General features: G+C 35.4%; 1 protein-coding gene across 6 annotated transcripts in view; it reads left to right on the forward strand.

The window, feature by feature from the left end:
- The window catches only part of cadm2a (cell adhesion molecule 2a), a 572,131-nt gene that overhangs the window by 240,359 nt on the left and 316,160 nt on the right, over nucleotides 1-15,612 (forward strand). The window lies entirely within an intron of this gene.

Raw genomic sequence — 15,612 nt, forward strand, 5'->3', positions numbered from 1 at the left:
TCTAATATGTGAATGCTGCCGGCTACCAAAACGACTGTGTTGTGAGGAGACATAAACAAAGATTTTCCTTGATGCATCCTAGCCTTCCGCTTCATAAAAAGGTCAGAGGCAGCTGTTATTTGGAGGTGATGCTCACGGAGCTTTTTGCTACGTTAAATCCCACAGTTGATTCCTCCTGTCCGTGTAGCTTTATTTCAGAATTACGGCCCATCAACATCGCTCATCCTGCACCTCGCCACGGTAGACTTGTTCTTCTGTTTCATAAGCTGAGATGTGAGTTCAGCCATCAAGAGAAGTAGCTCAGCCTTGATCAGAACGCTTTTCACAGAATAATGTTCAAGGCGAGTACTGTGCTACATCCCATCTAAAACCACAGTAAATTACATTTTGATCATTCTTTTATCGTCATTATGCATGCAGTTTTGTGAGCTTATATTAAGAGGCTAAATGAAATATTTGTACTTTTAAAAATTCATTTGTAACACAGCAGGACTGTTTAAAATGAATTAGTGACAGTAAAAGGGGATTAAAACATTAAAAATAAATTAAATATTTTTCCTCGTAGACTACTAATCAAAGGTTTGGGAATAATAATATATTTTATTATTATTTTTTTCTAATCACTGCTTCTCTTTCAATTCAAAGAATCACAGCTGTTTTCATCATTGATAATAAATGTTTCTTGGGCGGCAAACCAGTAAATTAGAGTGATTTCTGAAGGATCATGTGACACTGATGACTGAAGTAATGATGCTAAAAATTCAGCTTTGCATCACATATATTAATATATATTAACATTATTTTTTTTCCTGTGATGTGAAGCTGAATTTTCAGCATCATTAGCATGGAAGCCAGTTTCCCCACTGAATAAAAAATAAGAAAGGCTACAAACTCGCATATGAGATTTTTTTTTTTCTCTTAATTCTGACTTTATTTCTCAGAATTGCCAACTTTGACTTCACAATAGCGAGTTTATATCTCACTATTTTGAGGGAAAAAAAAAATCTGAATTGCGGGATACAAACTCGTATTTGAGAGAAAAAAGTCAGAATTGCAAGTTTTTGTCTCTTAATTCTGACTTTATTTCTCAGAATCACCAGTTTATATCTCACAATTTTAACTTTATACCTCGCAATTGCTAGTTTATATATCACAGTTCTGAGATAAAAATAATTGTGAGGTACAAACTTGCATTTGTGAGAAAAAAGTCGGAATTGCGAGTTTTTATCTTACAGTTCTGACTTTATTTATCAGAATTGCCAGTCCAGTTTTTATTGGAATTTTGAATTTAGAACTTGCAATTGTAAGTTTATATCACAATTCTGAGAAAAAAGTCAGAATTGTGAAATACAAACTCACATTTATGAGAAAAAGTCAGAACTGCAAGTTTTTATCTTAAGTGTGTTTATATAACAATTCTGAGGAGGAAAAAAATCTGAATTGCTGGATACAAACTCTCATTTGTCAGAAAAAAAATCAGAATTGCACGTTTTTGTCTCGCATTTATGACTTTATTTCTCAGAGTTGCCTGTTTATATCTCACAATTTTGACTTTATAACTTGCAACTGCAAGTTTATCTCAATTCTGAGGAAAAAAAGTCAGAAATGCAAGATACAAACTCGCATTTGAGATAAATCTTTATCTCTCAATTCTGACTTTATTTCTCAGAATTGCCAGTTTATATCTCGCAATTTTAACTTTGTACCTCGCAATTGCCAGTTTATATATCACAGTTCTGAGAAAAAAATAATTGAGGTAAAAACTCGCATTTGTGAGAAAAAAGTCAGAATTGCGAGTTTTTTTGCAATTCTGACTTTATTTCTCAGAATTGCCAGTTTTTATTGTAATTTTAACTTTATAACTCGCAATTGCGAGTTTATATCACAATTCTGAGAAAAAAGTCAGAATTGTAATACAAACTCGCATTTGAGAAAAAAAGTCAGAATTGCACGTTTTTATCTTAAGTTTATGTTTATATCACAATTCTGAGAAAAAAAAATCTGAATTGCTGGACACAAACTCGCATTTGTCAGAAAAAATTCAGAATTGGACGTTTTTATCTCACATTTATGACTTTTTTTCTCAGAGTTGCCTGTTAATATCTCACAATTTTGACTTTATAACTTGCAATTGCAAGTTTATCTCAGTTCTGAGGAAATAAGTCAGACTTGCAAGATACAAACTTGCATTTGAGATATTTATTTTTTCTCTCAATTCTGACTTTATTTCTCAGAATTGCCAGTTTATATCTCATAATTTTAACTTTATACCTTGCAATTGCAGTTTATATATCACAGTTCTGAGAAAAAAAGTCAAAATTGTGAGATACAAACTCGCATTTGTGAGAAAAAAGTCCGAAAGCATAAGACGCATTTAAGAATTCTTACCGACCTAAATGTTACTCTATGTTGAGATAACAGAGCTCATGATTATTTGCACGTCAGCTATTCATTTTACCTTATTTGAAGTGACTTTGAACAAGCAGAGGCAAACAAGATGAACTAATTCGTAACTTAGCCAATATCCTCTTCATTTTAATTCCGATTATTTATACAAGCTCATGTAGATGACTCCTGCTCTCTGTGGGAGAGGGACCGTCCTACCCCACCATTCTCAGACTAGAGGACATCAAAGCAATGGAAGTTGTAGTGCGTCAAGGGACTGAGGAGACCAAGCTGTGAATTTGTGATTAAAGCAAGGTAAATGAGTCCATTAGAAGCAGAATAGCCCTGGAGACATGACAGGAGTAAATCATTGTGGCTAATTTCCTTTCCTCAAGGACAGACCGGAGAATAGAGAGAGAGAGTTAGAAAGGGAGAGCAATAGCTGTTTGAGAACATGATGGAGCTGAGGGCCTTTTCTGAAAGGAAAGAGAAAGCCATCGCCATTCTGGCATTTGGTATTTCATAAACTCATTTAGATTTGGCAATTTCAAAGTTTAGATGTCTCTGGTCTAAGGCTTTGTCTTATAGTGTCAGCGCAATTAATCAGCGCAGGAGCATTATGAAGACATTAACGTGGTCGCAAGAAAGCCACAGATAAGGCTTGCGTACAGGAAGCCCCAGCCGAGATCGCCTTCACCTGCCAGCAGTGGCAAATTGGTGCAGGTGTCATGTGGGCTGAATGTCCACATTAATTTCTTTTTGACATATGCAAACCCTCAGCTCATGGAAAAAGTACATGGTGGTATCAAAGGATGAAGCCCCGTCAGAGTAAATGCTCCATGTGTCCCAGCGGTGGGTGAACCTGGCAACGGCCCCAGCAAATAGGTCTCCTCTGCCCTGTCCGTCTGTTCCCCTGGAACCTCTCCTCACTGCCTGTGTGTGGTTTTGAGTCTGGGAACATGTTCATAAACATGCACATATGACCACACACAGGTGTTTGCTTTATTAATAAGAAAAAAAATGAATACAGCAATTTAATCATTAACCTCCATAAGCTTAGAAATACAGTGTTTATGCTATTTGTGAATTTGTGTAGGCATTATTTAGCATTTTTAGTTGGCACATTAAAGAGCAACAGTAACGTTTTAGAGGGACTGGGAAAAAATGGCACAGATACGGTTCTGGATTGCATTTTTTTTAATTCTGTTATTAATAATAACATTTAAATACTTTTGTTTCAATGTTTAATATTTAATTTAATAATTATTTTATTAAAAAAAAACTGTATTATTATTTTATTTTATTTGTTTATTTTTTTCTTCCTGAGTTAACTTCCATTTAGTTTTATGTTTACATTACCATTCAAAGGGTTGGGGCCAGTAAGATGTTTTAACGATTTTGAAAGAAGTATCTTATGGTATTATAATATTACAAATTAAAACAGCTGCTTTCTATTTGAGTATATTTTAAAATGTAATTTATTCCTGTGATGACAAAGTAGAATTTTTAGCAGTCATTACTCCAGCATCACATTAAAAGTCAATCTAAAGCTGGTTGGCCGCTCAAGAAACATTTTATCAGTGTTAATAAAAATTTTTTCAGGTTTTTGAATAGACCATTAAATAAAGAGAGGAAAAAAATCTATTTTTATTTGTAATTGATTCTTTTTTTAATTTATTATTATTATTATTATTATTATTTTTGTTTAACATTTGTTTCATTTTGTCTTTCTGTTTTATTTATTTATTTATTTTTTCTTGAGCATCCAGACTGCTAGTTTTTGTTTTGTTTTGTTTTGTTTTGTTTTGTTTTCCCTGAATATCCGGGCTGTTAGTTTTTGTTTTGTTTTGTTTTGTTTTGTTTTCCCTGAATGTCCGGGCTGCTAGTTTTTGTTTTGTTTTGTAATTTCCCTGAATATTTGGGCTGCTAGTTGTTGTTTTGTCTTGTTTTGTGTGTTTGTTTTGATTTGTTTTTTTCTTCATTAGTTTTTCCCTGAGTATTCCGTCTGCAAGTTTTTGTTTTGTTTTTATTATTTTGTTTGTTTTTTTTTCCCCTGAATACTGAGTCTGCCAGTTATGTTTTGTTTTTTTTTTTCCTTGAAAACTCAGTCTGCTAGTTTTTGTTTTTTTGTTTTGTTTTGTTTTGTTTTGTTTGTTTGTTTTGATTTGTTTTTTTGTTTGTTTTTTTTTTTTCCCTGAATATTCCGTCTGCAAGTTTTTTTTGTTTGTTTGTTTGTTTGGTTGGTTTTTTTTGTTGTTGTTTTGTTTTGTTTTGTTTTGTTGTTTTTTTCCCCTGAATACTCAGTTTGCCAGTTATGTTTTGCTTTTGTTTTTTTTCCCCCTGAATATCCGGGCAGCTAGTTTTTTTTTTGTTTGTTTGTTTTTCATTTTGTTTTGTTTCCCTGGATATTCAGGCTGCTAAGTTTTTGTTTTATTTAATTGTTTTGTTCCTGAATATCTGGGCTTCTAGTCTTTGTTTTGTTTTCCCAGAATATCCATGCTGCTAGTTTCAGTTTGGTTTCATAGTTGTTTCCCCTGAATTGTCAGGCTTCTATTTTCTGCTCAGGGCTTTTTTTTTTTTTAATAGTTATTTCTTAGTACTTCTTTTAAAAAAGTATGTAATTGTGGTATATACTACTATTCCATACCCCTTTTCTATTTGTTTGTCTGTTTGTTTGTTTGTTTGTTTGTTTGTTTGTTTGTTTGTTTGTTTGTTTGTTTAAGAAAACTGTGAGTGAAAAATGAGAACAAATTTAAATAAGTTTGAAAATGAATAGCTTTTCAGTGTAGTCTCAGACCTTTATATCCTACTTTATTGATCCTGGTGAATGATCTAAACTGACAGTAAAAAGTTGAAACTACAGAAATATGCAGGCCCAGTCTACACAAGTATGTAAAAACATCATCCAAAACATGAACCGTTTGAGTTTATCCTCCGCTGTTCTCTGGTCTCTGACATCATTAGTTAGTTAGTTTAGGATCGTCCCAGGTCTCTGTTTGTTTAGTTTAACACTATTGCCCTCTCCATAGAGTCTGAGGCGTCGTCTCCACACATCTTGTGGAAATGTTGTTTTGATTGCTACTAATGTGGCATGTCTTGCTCGATGCAGCCTGAAAAATAATATCCTCTGTCCCGACCCAGCCCAACCGCGCAGCACTAATAGAATACAGAGATGAGACACCCTTAATGGAAAAGTAGTGCCTAAGTCAATACAATTAAACAGAGCATGTTTGAACACGCAAGACCTGTTTCCCCGCAAGCTATTAAAGCTGCCGAAATCAAAGTGTGTTTGTGTTTAATGCGGTTTAGATATTGAAAACAGAACATAAATCTGTATCCCCTCTGCTTTTTTCAGCCCTGCTAATCTTTTAATAAACAAAGAGATTCGTCTGCATGCTAGGCCGTTTGTTTGTCGTTCAGTAACTTTTATGTAATTCCCCATTTGCAATGTTGTTCACAAAACCCATTATGTTTCTGTTGCAAATGGAAAGATGGCGGAAAGAAGCAAATCAATTATGCGGCTCAACTCTTCGGCTTTAGCAAAATCATTTTTTGCAGTGATAAGAAGAGAGCATCAGTCTGGTGCTTCGACGTGAACAATTGGTTTGTTTATGGTTGGCAACTTAGACATTTTGATGAATCATTTTTATGTGGGATTTGTTATCAGTATGTGGGATGCGGGCTCATCATAAATACAGTTTGGCCCATTAAGGTTTGTAATGACTGCGGAAGGTGTATTTATCAGATTCTGAAAGTGCAGGGACAACAACACACTATTAAGAAAATGTCACTGTTTGCGACAATGATGCATTACCAAAACATCTCTCTCCTGCTGTAGTGCAACAACAATCAAACAGCACTTTATGTGATCTTTATGTTTTTAGCACAGGCATATCTGGATGCTTTGGTCTTTGCTTTATTTTGTCTTTTTTGTTTTATTTTGTTTGTTTGTTTTTCCGGAGTATCCAGGCTGCTAGATTTTTTGTTTGTTTGTTTGTTTTGTTTTGTTTTGTTCACTGGATATCCGGGCTGCTAGTTTTTTTGTTTTGTTTTGTTTTGTTCATTAAGTATCTGAGCTGCTAGTTTTTGTTTTTGTTTTGTTTTGTTTTCCCTGAATATCTGGGCTGCTATTTTTTGTTTTGTTTTCTTTTGTTTTGCTTGAATATCTGGGCTGCTGGTTTTTGTTTTGTTTTGTTTTGTTTGCTAAATATCCGGCCTGCTAGTTTTTGTTATTTGTTTTGTTTTGTTTTCCTTGGGGTTAATAAAACAATAAGTCAGCCAGGCTTATTTCAGTTAGTCTGACTTATTTTGAGCCAAATCAAGTGACAATAAGTCAGACTAACTGAAATAAGCCTGGATTATTTGGTAATCTTGTTTTATGAAACACCCCCCTGGGCTGCTAGTTTTTTTGTTGTTGTTTTGTTTTGTATAATTTCCCTGAATATTTGGGCTGCTAGTTTTTGTTTTGTTTAGTTTTTTTTTTTTTTGTTTCTGTGTTTTTTTCTGAGTATCCAGGTTGCTATTTGTTGTTTTGTTTTGTTTTGTTTTGTTTTGTTTCTTTGTTTTGCCCTAAATATCCATGCTGCTAGTTTTAGTTTAGTTAAGTTTTGTTTTCTTTCCCTGAATGTCCAGGCTGCTAGTTTTTTTTTTTTTTTTGTTTGTTTGTTTGTTTTCATTAAATGCCTGCTAGTTTTTGTTTGATATATATCTTTTTTGTTTTGTTTTGTTTTGTTCTGCTAGTTTTATTTTATTTTATTTTATTTTATTTCATTTCATTTTATTTTAATTCAGTGTTTTTTATTTATTTTCAAAGTAGCATATAGGTTACAAACAAGAAAATGTATTAGATAACTACTAACTACTAACTACCAGCCCTCACCCAACCCGCTGCACATCAGGAAATTGAAAATAAATAAAATACAGATAAATAAATAACTACAAAATAATAGAAATGGTTTAAATGTCCAAGATCTCCCTAACTGAATGTACAATTCTTCCACATAGACAAAATGACCGGTTTAGCATGATTGTTCCATGCTGATGACAGTTCCAAATATAGTGTCTCAGGTAAGGAATGTAACCAATGCTTGATAAAAAGGTCATGAGCAGGTTTCCATGGCTGAACTAAAAGTTTCTTTGCCACAGTCGAGGCAGCTAACCAAAATTTCCAGTCCTTCTCCTAGGACTGCTAGGCTGCTAGGTTTAGTTTAGTTTTGTTACTTGTTTCTTTGTTTTGTTTTCCCTGAATATCTGGGCTGCTAGTTTTTGTTTTGTCATTTTTTTTCCCTGAATATCTAGGCTGCTACTTTCTATTTAACACAAATGGGCACTTATTTTTACTCCATATATTTTGTCTCTCTATATTTGTTTCTCGTAATTTAAGTATATGTACTAGTATGGGACAATGTGGTATGATATTTTGTATTGTGGTCGAACCCATTCTTGTTTTTTGTGCATTGTGCGATTTTAAAGGACAAATCTTTCGCTTGCTATAAAGCTAGATCATTAAACCCATGAAATGAAGTGGAAATGATAGTTCCAGTTATCTTGCGATTGTATGTAAGCTTAATTAGTGCTATTATCGTGACTCATTTCAGTAGTATGTGGTTGTATCTCATGCCTCTGTGTCCTCGGCCTTGGGAAATGTGAACAATGACATTGCTGCTTAATTATTGTTATGCACGGTCATTTAGAGAGATTACATAACTATGCACTTAAAGCAGTCGCTCGGCTGAAACGCCTCTGATTGCCAAACAGGAAAAAAAAAAAAGGGTACAGACATGGAAATCTCAATTTGTTTTCATTTATAAACCTGCAATTAAGTAATTATCACATTCCAGATAATATTCTCCCATGCTTCTTGCAGCATCAAGAGTCATTATTTATTTCTGAACGACTAAATTGCAGTGCATCTTTGTGTAGTGCTTCGAAACTGGGAATCGTTTGATTCGCAAACAACCCTTGAAAACGTATTTGAGCTGGCTGCTTTGCTTATGCTGTTATGAATACAGTCAGTTTGAATATCAGAACTGTCTTTGTATTCATATGATGCACCATAACATCAATGAGACGCCACATTGAGCGCTCAGACAGGAACTGCAGATGATCCACTTTGATATTTCACAGCAGCTTATAGAATATGCAGTTAACTCTTTTACTGCCAACCGCTATTCCAGCAGCCCTGTTCCATGTATGCAATAAGATATTATTAAAACTGCTGATGTATTCATACTCTTCTCTCCGAAATAATGCATCAATGTTGCGTGCTCAGCAGCTGTGATGGATCTCCACCCTCAAAGGTCACCCAATGCCCCGCTGTGCCTCCATGCAGTGGTCAGCAGGTGCTGTGTTCTGTGGGACTGAGCCTCACTCTGTCTCGCTCAGTGTTCCTGGACTCCAGCGGACCCCATTTGGCGGCGGTTCCGCCTGTTAGAGACCTTTTGCATTGACTGTGGTGCCAGCTCGTGGTGGGAAACGGGCAGTTTAGCCTCGCCCTCTCGGAACCACTGCTGATCTTGATGAAACGTCTGGTGCCAGCCAAAATCCGCTGGTGCCTCTGCCAACTCAGTGTAATGGCTCTGCCAATAGGAGTGATGGGGAGCCAGGGATTAAAAAGAAAGGAAATGTTGGAGAGAATTTGTGTGGTTGAAAGGAACAGTGATTGATATGGCTTGATTTCCCCCTTTGCGTTAAGGGAAGATCACAGGTTGATCGGGTCACTTTTGAGACATTGATTATATGGTTAGTTGCATTTTATTATGCATTTAGCATTGTTTCATCCCTGCTGACCGTGACACTTTCCAAGCAAGGGGTTGTGACCCCAGTTGAGGAATGGAGTATGTGCTCGTTTTTTAATCACTTGCCTCTGGAGGTTTGATCTCTGCGAGCTGTGTAATTCTGAAGACCACCTGTTGGGCATTGTGAGCCATTTCCTCAGAGTGTGATCAGTCGCTTTGAGAGTTCACAGGAAATGGAATTAGTGTCTGAAAATGGCAGGACAATCACAGAAATGACAGGTCATTTCCTTTATTCTCAGCGTGTGTGATTATATGGTTAGTGCTGGAAATAATATCAGTCAAGACTTAAACACCACTGCCATTGTGCTGAGCATGGCCTGTCATTTATGCAGATTCAAACTGAACTTTGACCTTTAAAAAAATAACAGCAAATGTTTTGTAGATCATTTAACACATTTACCTATAAAAGGTAAGAACCACAGAGTGTAATGTGAAAGAAAACGAGTGTTTGTCATCCCAACTAACATTGTGAGCAAATAACAGCAAATAATGAGTTTTCCAATCACTTAATAAATTAATGGACAACGTTTAAAAAGTTTCTATGTTGACATTGGTTAAAGGGATACTTTACTCTAAACTGAAAATTACCCTATGATTTACTCACCCTCAAGCCATCCTAGGTGTATATGACTTTCTTTTTCCAGACAAATACAGTCAGAGTACGGAGTTTAAATAAAAAATGGCCTGTCTCTTCCAAGCTCTATAATGGCAGTGAATGGCTGTTGAGATTTTGAAGTCCAATAAAGTGCATCCATCCATCATAGTAAGTACTCCACACAGCAGCCCAAAACAAAACAAAACAAAAACAAGCAGTGCAGATATTTAGGGAAAACCAAACAAAAGCAAAAACTAGCAATCTGTATATTCATGGAAAACAAAACAAGAATTATCGGCTAAGCTATTTAATGAACAAAACAAAACATAAAACTAGCAGCCTGGATAATGGGGAGGGAGAAACAAAACAAAACAAACAAACAAAAAACAGCAGCCCGAACATTCAGGGAAACAAAACAAAACAAAACTGAACTAGAACTAGCAGCCTGGATATTTATGTAAATCAAATAAAAGAAACAAAACAAAACAAAACAAAACTAGCAGCCTGGATACTCAGAAAAAAAAAAAAAAAAAAAATTTGCAGCTGAGAGACTCAGACAAAAAAAACAACAACACATAGAAACAAAAAAACAAAAACACACACAGCTAGCAGCCCAAACATTCAGGGATACAAAACTAAACTAAACTGAACTAAAACTAGCAGCCTGGATATTTAGGTAAATCAAATCAAAGCAAAGAAACAAAACAAAACAAAACAAAACTAGCAGCCTGGATACTCAGAAAACAAACAAACAAACAAACAAACAAAAAACTAGCAGCCCAGACATTCAGGGAAACAAAATTGAACTAAAACTAGCAGACTGGAAATTCAGGAGATGCAAAACAAAGCAACAAACAAACAAAAACAAACAAACAAATAAATAAATAAGATTAGCAGCCTGGATACTCAGAAAAAAACAAACAAAAAATAGCAAGCTGGATAATTAGGGAAAACAAAATAAAAAATAGCAGTCCAGATATTTAGCAAACAAAACAAAACAAAGGCAGCCCGGATATTAAGGAAAAACAAAACAAAACAAAACAAAAAATATGCAGCTCAGATATTTAATGAGCAAGCCCATAGCAGCCCATATATTCAGTGAACAAACCAAATTGTATTGTATTCTTCTGAAAGAAGAAAGTCATATACACCTAAAGTGGCTTAAGGGTAAATCATGGGGTAATTTTCATTTTTGGGTGAACTATCCCTTTAATGCAGTAGATAGAAAATAGATAGAAATAAACAATACTTTTAAAGAATTTATTAAGTGAGGTATAATTGACAATGGGCCATTAAAGTCTTAAAAAATAATACACACCTGAGGCGAGCAGCATATTATATTATAACAGCATATTTCTGAAGGATCATTTGTCATGTGACACTGAAGACTGGAACGAAAGCTGCTGAAAATTGAGCTTTGCCGTCATAGGAATAAATATAGTTATTTTAAATTGTAATAATATTTTACAAAATTACAATTGATCTATTTGTCTATCTTTTCTGTATTTTTACTAAAGAAATGAAGCTTTAGCGAGCATAAAAGACTTTTTTCAAAAACAACATTTTACTGACCCCACACTTTCGAATGGTAGTGTAATATTTTGCCAGCACAAATTGCTTCTTGTATTCCTTTTTATGTTTTACTTTTTTATATTCTTCATTCCTAGTGGGCACAGTGTGCACCATCAGCATGAATGTGCCGAGAACGATCACTGTGCCAGCGTTTGGAGAAAGTGAGACTGTGAATGTGTTTGTGTTAGTGTGTGTGGAAGGCCGCCTAATCCTCTGGAATCCATATTTATTCAGATCTAAGCAGATATTTACTTATGAATGTGTAGTGACGGTGCTGACATCCTTTTAGCGGGGTTTATGGGACGGTGTGGTTACTTAAGTAAAGCGAGCATGGCTAATGTCACTCGTTCTAATAAGAGGGGTGTGTAGAAGGCCTTTGATTGTCAGTGTTGCAAAAAGAGCCAGACGGAAATGAGTCTAGTGTATGCAAAAGCTCTTTTCTCAGCACTTACAAGGGAGCAAAGCATTCTGGGTTGGAAAAATAGGACCTTAGATGGCTTTAGAGCCAGATGCAAAATAAAGCCAGATTGTTTGAATAACCTTATGGTGCTGTAAACCTCAAAAAAGAGCGAAATAAATGTTTATTATGCATCAAAGTGCACTCATCAGTGAGTTTTTGCTTTGTTCTTTAATCATGGCTGTGGTAATTGCAGTGTCAGGGCACACAGCCCTGTGTTTTGGGCTCAAGTTGTGGTAGACCAGGTGTCACACAGAACCTTGGCAGAGATACACTGTGGCAAGCTGTCCGGCTCTCTTCACCCTTATCCACCTGATTAGTGACACCCTCATGGTCCCCTCATGGCGATGTACTGGTATTGCCACTCCACCTGCCCTCCAAAGGCCACTCTTAGTTCTATGTCAGCGTAACAGGTTTTTTTCTTCTTCTTCTTCTTCTTCTTCTCCATCTCCAAAATGAATTTTTGAGGGCCTGAACATGCTCAAACACTCATGAAATTTTGCACACACACCAAAAGTGGGGAAAATTTGATATGGGTTTCAGAAGTAGGTGTGTCAAATGGCTCGATAGCACCACTTATAAAATTTCAGCGACGTGCCCCTTGAGCAGTGTTTCACATACATATACGAAATTTGGTAGACCCATGTAACACACCAATACCTACAAAAAAGTCCCTTGGTCTGAAGACCGAAACCCAACAGGAAGTCTGTTATTTTGAATTTTCTCTGCAAGTTTTGTGCCGTTTTTGCCATTTTCAGGCATTGTATGTAAACAAACCTGACACGCCTGCACTTTTCTTTGTTTTTTTCAGGGCTTTTATAGCAGTTACAATCAAGTGCTATATATCTTGAAGTTTCAGTCTAGCTAATTTAAAGTCCCAATTTTCCTTTTGTCTTCTCTAAGAATTAATGAATTTCCAAATCCAAAATCGCAAGCAACAATTGGAGGTTTTTTTTACTGTGTTGTCAAACAGAAACGTTTGGATTTGTTTTTCTTTAGAAAGTTGTATTTGGGTGTTTTACACTTCAAAATAAAATTTTATCTACATATAACACCCCAAGCAAGTTATAGCCATTTATTAAAATATTGTTATAGGCGCTTTTCAGTGAAAAAGAAAAACTATTTAGTTTACTGACAATATAGATGTGTTCAAAAATGTTTAGGAAGTAAAGTAAATGGAAGCAGTATTATGTAATAACAAAACACAGTAATAAATAAATAAATAAATAAATAAATAAATAAATAAAAAGTAAGTTTTTTTTTTCAGAGAAATATATTTTCAATCAGAGTATGAACAACAAATGCAAACAGTGCAGCAAGTAGTGAAATAATTGCACAAATGGTCTTGTGCAACAAATATACAGTGCAATGATTCACGAACTACACACAAAATGAGAGAAAAATATACAGAGTGCAACAGAAAAAAATAGTGCAAATGATCTTTATAAACTATATAAGAATTACCATAATATAACAGCCAAATGGATCGATCCACTGGCTGTATTCCGTGTTTTACCGGGACAGTGCATAGCCACGTGAAAAAAACGTAAATTCCAGTTCGTTATCTGATATGTACAGCTGTTTCATCCTTGTTTTTGTTTTGTTTTGTACAGGAAAAAATGGAGAATCTCAGCTTTGCAATACTTTTTAAAGCATTCAGATTGGGTAGTTCAAACGTTATTAAATATTTAAGAACAATAGTTATTTTTAGCTGTGGACGGCTGTCTCTGTCTTTGAGGGTTAAACAGATCAGCACCAAATTTGGTCAGTGTAATCTAAAGCCCTTTGTGAAGTTAAATTGAGAAGATCTTAAGTTTTCGTTGAAGGATGTGCTTGTGGCAGCCTGACAAACTTCGATGTTTCGGCATGAAATGGGAAGTTGTTATAAATCAGGTGTACGATTTCTGATCTTCACCAAAATTCACATGGTTGATAAGAGTCCTGTCCTGAGCACATGCCCATATTCAGTTATAGTCATAGCGCCTCCTGCTGGCAACAGGAAGTGGCATGTTTTATGCTCTAACAAACTCCTCCTGGAGATTTAATAACAGCAACATTATGTTTGGTCAGTCTAATCTAAAGGCCTTTGCAATGTTACATTGCGAAGATCTTGAGTTTTCGTTAAAGGGCGTGTCTGTGGCGGCCTGACAAAGTTTGATGTTTCGCCATGGGAATAAAAAGTGTTGTCGCTCAGGCATACAATGTCTGAGCTGCACCAAACTTCACACATTCGATAAATGTTCTGGCCTGAACACATCTGAAGTTCACTATCCAGTTATAATCATAGAGCCACCTGCTGGCAACAGAAAATGATTTGTTTTACACTAACTTAAACATGCAATGTGCAATCTGCATTAACTTTACGTTTGGTAAGAGTCCTGGCCTGAAGACATCTAAAGGCCCGTATTCAGTTACACTCATAGCGCCATCTGTTGGCAAAAAAATATGTCATATTTTACACTAACTCAAACATTCCATGTTAAATCTGCATCAGACTTCACAAAGTTCTGACAGCAGGAAGTTTGCCACATATAAATGACTTCTTCATATTCCTCCTATATTTACCACTTTAAAAGCCCACCATTCACTGTTTCCCTAAAGGCATCGTATGTCAGTGTTCTTTCTGAAGTTCTGTCTATCATTCTTCCTGTCTGTCTTATGACAAACTTATAAAGGTGTCCAGTGGAAACATCGTCTCAAACCCCCCTGTGGCTTACCTTTTCCGCTTCTGATGAGTCTGTATCACTAGTTTCAAACTTTAAATACAGCTAATTATAATTACCATAAACTACCCCTAACCCAAACAGACGCACATTGACTTCACCTCTGTTAATGAGCAAATTAAATTCAATTTGCAATCTGCATAATCACATGCGGTCAACCATTCGTATTTCCGTGCTTATTCCTCTCAACATCCAAACTTGGACAGCCAATCTTTTGCAGTAAATATGATTAGTTTGATTTTGTAAACAGGAAAGAAATATATTCAAATACTGTATGCAGAATTACATTAAAGGGATAGTTCACCCAAAAATGAAAATTACCTCATGATTTACTCGCCCTTAAGCCATCTTAGGTGTATATGACTTTCTTTATCCAGACAAATACATTCAGAGTTATATTAAAAAATGTCTTAGTTCTTCTGAGCTTTATAATGCCAGTGAGTGGCTGTTGAGATTTTGAAGTCTGATAAAGTGCATCTGTCCATTAAAAATCCTCATTTTGTACTTCTAATTCATGACCAGTGTTTTGTATTGCTCTCTCCTCTGCACTTCCACATTTGCTTACATGCTACATCATCCACTGGAGCGCCACTCTTTTGTGGACGATTAGCGGAAGCTAGAGATTACGGTTTATAAAATTTTAAATATGGACAATTTTTCTTACACAACGCATTGATTCACTTCAGAGGGCATTTATTAACCCTCCAGAGTTGTGTGGAGTACTTTTTTTATGATGGATGGATGAACTTTTTTGGTTTTCAAAATGTCAAACCATTCACTGCCATTATAAAGCTTGGAAGAGCCAGGACATTTTTTAATATAACTCTGATTGTATTTATCTGAAAGAAGGAAGTCATATACACAGATAGATTGAGGGTTAGTAAATCATGGGGTAATTTTCATTTTTGGGTAAAAGATCCCTTAAGCTTTTTTTGAAGAAATAAATAAGGCTACTCCAGAGGAAATAATGTTTAATTAAGTATTCATTCCACCATGAATAATTAGCAGCAGTCTTTCTTTTAACGTGGTTCCTGTACGTTAAATAAAGTAGCTCTTGTCAAGGAATAATTGATGTACTTTTGT

Source organism: Labeo rohita, chromosome 10 (genome assembly GCF_022985175.1).
Source record: "Labeo rohita strain BAU-BD-2019 chromosome 10, IGBB_LRoh.1.0, whole genome shotgun sequence".
Taxonomy (NCBI): Eukaryota; Metazoa; Chordata; class Actinopteri; order Cypriniformes; family Cyprinidae; genus Labeo; species Labeo rohita.